This window comes from Schistocerca cancellata, unplaced genomic scaffold (assembly GCF_023864275.1).
Source record: "Schistocerca cancellata isolate TAMUIC-IGC-003103 unplaced genomic scaffold, iqSchCanc2.1 HiC_scaffold_1150, whole genome shotgun sequence".
Classification (NCBI taxonomy): domain Eukaryota; kingdom Metazoa; phylum Arthropoda; class Insecta; order Orthoptera; family Acrididae; genus Schistocerca; species Schistocerca cancellata.
The window spans coordinates 107,970-113,969 of NW_026047149.1; positions in this window are offsets into that span (position 1 = coordinate 107,970).

Below are 6,000 nucleotides of genomic sequence, written 5' to 3' on the forward strand. Positions count from 1 at the left end.
CCTGCGAAGGCAGCATTACCTGTTAAGACAGCGTTTCCTGCAAAGGCAGCACTCCGTGCGAAGGTACAACTCCGTGCTAAGGCAGCAATCCCTGCGAATGCAGCAATCCGTGCGGAGGCACAACTCCGTGAGAAGGCAGCACTCCCTGTGAAGGCAGCAAGCCCTGCGAAGGCAGCACTCGTTGCGAAGGGAGCTCTCTGTGCGAAGGCAGCACTCCCTGCGAAGGCAGCACGCCCTGCGAAGGCAGCATTCCTTGCGAAGGCAGCATTCCTTGCAAAGGCAGCACTAATTGCAAAGGCAGCACTTCTTGTGAAGGAAGCACTCCTTGCGAAGGTAACACTCCTTGCAAAGGCAGTATTCCCTGCGAAGGCAGCACTCCTTGGGAAGGCACAACACCTTGTGAAGGCAGCACTCCCTGCGAAGGCAGCACTCCGATTGCAGGCAGATCTCCGTGCGAAGGAACCACTCCTTGCGAAGGCAGTACACTGTGCAAAGGCAGCACTCCGTGCGAAGGCAGCACTACGTGCGAAGGCAGCACTCCTAGTGAAGGCAGCACTCCGTGCAAAGGCAGGAATGCTAGCGAAGGCAGCACTCCCTACGAAGGCAGTACTACTAGAGAAGGCAGCACTCCGTGTGAAGGCCGCACTCCTTGTGAAGGCAGCACTCTCTGCAAAGGCAGCACTCCTTGCGAAAGCAGCACTCAGTGCAAGGGCAGCACTCCTTGCGAAGGCAGCACTCCTTGCGAAGGCAGCACTCCACGTTAAGGCAGCACTCCACGTGAAGGCAGCACTCCTCGCGAAAGCAGCAATCTGTGCAAAGGCAGCACACCGTGCAAAGGCAGCACACCGTGCAAAGGCAGCACTCCTTGCGGTGGCAGCACTCTGTGCAAAGGCAGCACTCCGTGCGAAGGCAGCACTCCGTGCGAAGGCAGCACTCTGTGCGAACGTAGCACTCCTAGCAAAGGCAGCACTCCGTGCGTAGGCAGCACTACTAGCGAAGGCAGCACTCCGTGCGAAGGCAGCACTCCTTGCGAAGGCAGCATCCTTGCAAAGGCAGCACTCCTTGCGAAGACAGCACTCCTTGGAAGGCAGCACTCCTTGCAAAGGCAGTACTCCCTGCGAAGGCAGCCCTCCTTGCGAAGGCAGCCCTTTTTGCGAAGGCAGCACTCCTTGCGAAAGCACCAACCCTTGCGAGGCAGCACTCACTGCGACGGCAGCCCTCCTTGCGAAGGCAGCCCTTGCGAAGGCAGCCCTCCTTATGAAGGCAGCACTCCGTGCGAAGGCAGCACTCCTTGCGAAGGCAGCACTCCTTGTGAAGGCAGCACTCCTTGCGAAGGCAGCACTCCTTGCGAAGGCAGCACTCCTTGCGAAGGCAGCACTCCTTGCGAAGGCAGCAATCCTTGCGAAGGCATCACTCCTTGCGAAGGCAGCACTCCCTGCAAAGGCAGCACTCCCTGCGAAGGCAGCACTCCTTGCGAAGGCAGCACTCTGTGCAAAGGAAGACTGCGTGCGAAGACAGCACTCTGTGCGAAGGCAGCACTCTGTGCGAAGGCAGCACTCTGTGTGAAGGCAGCACTCTGTGCGAAGGCAGCACTCTGTGCGAAGGCAGCACTCTGTGCGAAGGCAGCACTCTGTGCAAAGGCAGCACTCTGTGCAAAGGCAGCACTCTGTGCAAAGGCAGCACTCTGTGCAAAGGCAGCACTCTGTGCAAAGGCAGCACTCTGTGCAAAGGCAGCACTCTGTGCAAAGGCAGCACTCTGTGCAAAGGCAGCACTCTGTGCAAAGGCAGCACTCTGTGCAAAGGCAGCACTCTGTGCAAAGGCAGCACTCCGTACGCAGGCTGCTCTCCTTGTGAAGGCAGCACTCTGTGCAAAGATAGCACTACGAGCGAAGACAGCACTACGTGCAAAGGCAGCCCTCCTAGTGAAGGCAGCACCCCATGCGTAGGCAGCACTCCTAGCGAAGGCAGCACTCCCTGCAAAGGCAGCACTCTTTGCGAAGGCAGCACTCTTTGCGAAGGCAGCACTCTTTGCGAAGGCAGCACTCCTTGCGAAGGCAGCCCTCCTTGCGAAAGCAGCACTCTTTGCGAAGGCAGCACACCTTGCGAAGGCAGCACACCTTGAACAGGCAACACCCCTTGCGAAGGCAGCATTCCTTGCGATGGCAGGACTCCCTGCGAAGGCAGCACTTTGTGCAAAGGCAGCACTCCGTTCGAAGGCAGCACTCCATGCAAAGGCTGCACTCCATGCGAAGGCTGCACACCATCTGAAGTCTGCACTCCATGCGAAGACTGCACCTCATTCAAAGGCTGCACTACTTGTGAAGCCTGCACTCCATGCATAGGCTGCACCCCATGCAAAGACTGCACCCCATGCGCAGGCTTCACTCCATGCTAAGTCTTCAGTCTGTGCAAATGCTCTACTCCATGTGAAGGCTTCAACCTGTGCCCTCTGTGCAAAGGCAGCACTCCGTCCGAAGGCTGGACTCTGTGCGAAGGCAGCACTCCTTGCGAAGACAGCACTACGTGTGTAGGCACCACCTCTTGCGAAGGCAGCTCTTTCTGTGAAGGCAGTAGTCCTAGCGAAGGCAGCACTCCGTGCGAAGGCACCACTACTTGCGAAGGCAGCACTGCTTGCAAAGCCAGCACTCCTTGTGAAGGCAGCACTCCTTGTGAAGGCAGCACTCCTTGTGAAGGCAGCACTCTGTGCAAAGGCAGCACTCCGTGTGAAGGCAGTACTACGTGCGAAGGCTGCACTACGAGCGAAGGCAGCACTCCGTGTAAGGGCAGCACTCTGTGCGAAGGCAGCAATCCAAGCGAAGGCAGCACTCCTTGCGAAGGCAGCACTCCTTGTGAAGGCAGCTCTCCTTGCGAAGGCAGCACTCCTTGCGAAGGCAGCACTCTGTTCGACGGCTGCACTCTGTTCGACGGCTGCACTCCGTGGGAAGGCAGCACTCCATGCTAAGGCAGCAATCTGTGCGAAGGCAGCAATCTGTGCGAAGGCAGCACTCCTTGTGAAGGCACTTCTCCTTGCGAAGGCAGCACTCTCTGCTAAGGCAGCACTTCTAGCGAAGGCAGCACTCTTTGCGAAGGCAGCACTCCTTGCGAAGGCAGCCCTCCTTGCGAAAGCAGCACTCTTTGCGAAGGCAGCACACCTTGCGAAGGCAGCACACCTTGAAAAGGCAACACCCCTTGCGAAGGCAGCATTCCTTGCGATGGCAGGACTCCCTGCGAAGGCAGCACTTTGTGCAAAGGCAGCACTCCGTTCGAAGGCAGCACTCCATGCAAAGGCTGCACTCCATGCGAAGGCTGCACACCACCTGAAGTCTGCACTCCATGCGAAGACTGCACCTCATTCAAAGGCTGCACTACTTGTGAAGTCTGCACTCCATGCATAGGCTGCACCCCATGCAAAGACTGCACCCCATGCGCAGGCTTCACTCCATGCTAAGTCTTCAGTCTGTGCAAATGCTCTACTCCATGTGAAGGCTTCAACCTGTGCCCTCTGTGCAAAGGCAGCACTCCGTCCGAAGGCTGGACTCTGTGCGAAGGCAGCACTCCTTGCGAAGACAGCACTACGTGTGTAGGCATCACCTCTTGCGAAGGCAGCTCTTTCTGTGAAGGCAGTACTCCTAGCGAAGGCAGCACTCCGTGCGAAGGCACCACTACTTGCGAAGGCAGCACTGCTTGCAAAGCCAGCACTCCTTGTGAAGGCAGCACTCCTTGTGAAGGCAGCACTCCTTGTGAAGGCAGCACTCTGTGCAAAGGCAGCACTCCGTGTGAAGGCAGTACTACGTGCGAAGGCTGCACTACGAGCGAAGGCAGCACTCCGTGTAAGGGCAGCACTCTGTGCGAAGGCAGCAATCCAAGCGAAGGCAGCACTCCTTGCGAAGGCAGCACTCCTTGTGAAGGCAGCTCTCCTTGCGAAGGCAGCGCTCCTTGCGAAGGCAGCACTCTGTTCGACGGCTGCACTCTGTTCGACGGCTGCACTCCGTGGGAAGGCAGCACTCCATGCTAAGGCAGCAATCTGTGCGAAGGCAGCAATCTGTGCGAAGGCAGCACTCCTTGTGAAGGCACTTCTCCTTGCGAAGGCAGCACTCTCTGCTAAGGCAGCACTTCTAGCGAAGGCAGCACTCTTTGCGAAGGCAGCACTCCTTGCGAAGGCAGCCCTCCTTGCGAAAGCAGCACTCTTTGCGAAGGCAGCACACCTTGCGAAGGCAGCACACCTTGAAAAGGCAACACCCCTTGCGAAGGCAGCATTCCTTGCGATGGCAGGACTCCCTGCGAAGGCAGCACTTTGTGCAAAGGCAGCACTCCGTTCGAAGGCAGCACTCCATGCAAAGGCTGCACTCCATGCGAAGGCTGCACACCACCTGAAGTCTGCACTCCATGCGAAGACTGCACCTCATTCAAAGGCTGCACTACTTGTGAAGTCTGCACTCCATGCATAGGCTGCACCCCATGCAAAGACTGCACCCCATGCGCAGGCTTCACTCCATGCTAAGTCTTCAGTCTGTGCAAATGCTCTACTCCATGTGAAGGCTTCAACCTGTGCCCTCTGTGCAAAGGCAGCACTCCGTGCGAAGGCTGGACTCTGTGCGAAGGCAGCACTCCTTGCGAAGACAGCACTACGTGTGTTGGCACCACCTCTTGCGAAGGCAGCTCTTTCAGTGAAGGCAGTACTCCTAGCGAAGGCAGCACTCCGTGCGAAGGCACCACTACTTGCGAAGGCAGCACTGCTTGCAAAGCCAGCACTCCTTGTGAAGGCAGCACTCCTTGTGAAGGCAGCACTCCTTGTGAAGGCAGCACTCTGTGCAAAGGCAGCACTCCGTGTGAAGGCAGTACTACGTGCGAAGGCTGCACTACGAGCGAAGGCAGCACGCCGTGTAAGGGCAGCACTCTGTGCGAAGGCAGCAATCCAAGCGAAGGCAGCACTCCTTGCGAAGGCAGCACTCCTTGTGAAGGCAGCACTCCTTGCGAAGGCAGCACTCCTTGCGAAGGCAGCACTCTGTTCGACGGCTGCACTCCGTGGGAAGGCAGCACTCCATGCTAAGGCAGCAATCTGTGCGAAGGCAGCACTCCTTGTGAAGGCACTTCTCCTTGCGAAGGCAGCACTCTCTGCTAAGGCAGCACTACTTGCGATGGCAGCACTCTCTGCAAAGGCAGCATTCCATGAGAATGCAGCACTCCTTGCGAAGGATGCACTCTGTGCAAAAGCAGCACTCTGTGCAAGGGCAGCACTCCGTGCATAGGCAGCACACCTTGCGAAGGCAGCACTCACTGCGAAGGCAGCACTTCTAGTGAAGGCAGCACGCCGTGCCAAGGCAGCACTCCTTGCAAAGGCAGCACTCCCTGCGAAGTCAGCACGCCCTGCGAAGGCAGCACGCCCTGCGAAGGCAGCACGCCCTGCGAAGGCAGCACTACGTGCGAAGGCAGCACTCCGTGCGAAGGCAGCACTCCGTGCAAAGGCAGCACTCTGTGCGAAGGCAGCACTCCCTGCGAAGGCAGCACGCCCTGCGAAGGCAGCACTCCTTGTGAAGGCAGCACCCCTTGGGAAGGCAGCATGCCCTGCGAAGGCAGCACTCCTTGCGAAGGCAGTACTCCGTGCGAAGGCAGCACTCCCTGTGAAGGCAGCACGCCCTGCGAAGAGAGCACTCCTTGCGAAGGCAGCACCCCTTGCGAAGGCAGCATTCCCGGCATGGCAGCACTCCCTGCAAAGGCCTCACTCCCTGCGAAGGCAGCACTCCCTGTGAAGGCAGCACACCTTGCGTAGGCACCACTCCTTGCGAAGGCAGCACTCCTTGCGAAGGCTGCACTCCCTGCGAAAGCAGCACGCCCTGCGAAGGCAGCACTCCTAGCGAAGGCAGCACTCCCTGCGAAGGCAGCAATCCGTGTGAAGGCACTACTCCGTGAGGAGGCAGCACACACTGTAAAGGCAGCACTCCTTGCGAAGGCTGCACTCCCTGCGAAGGCAGCACGCCCTGCAAAGGCAGCACTCTTTGC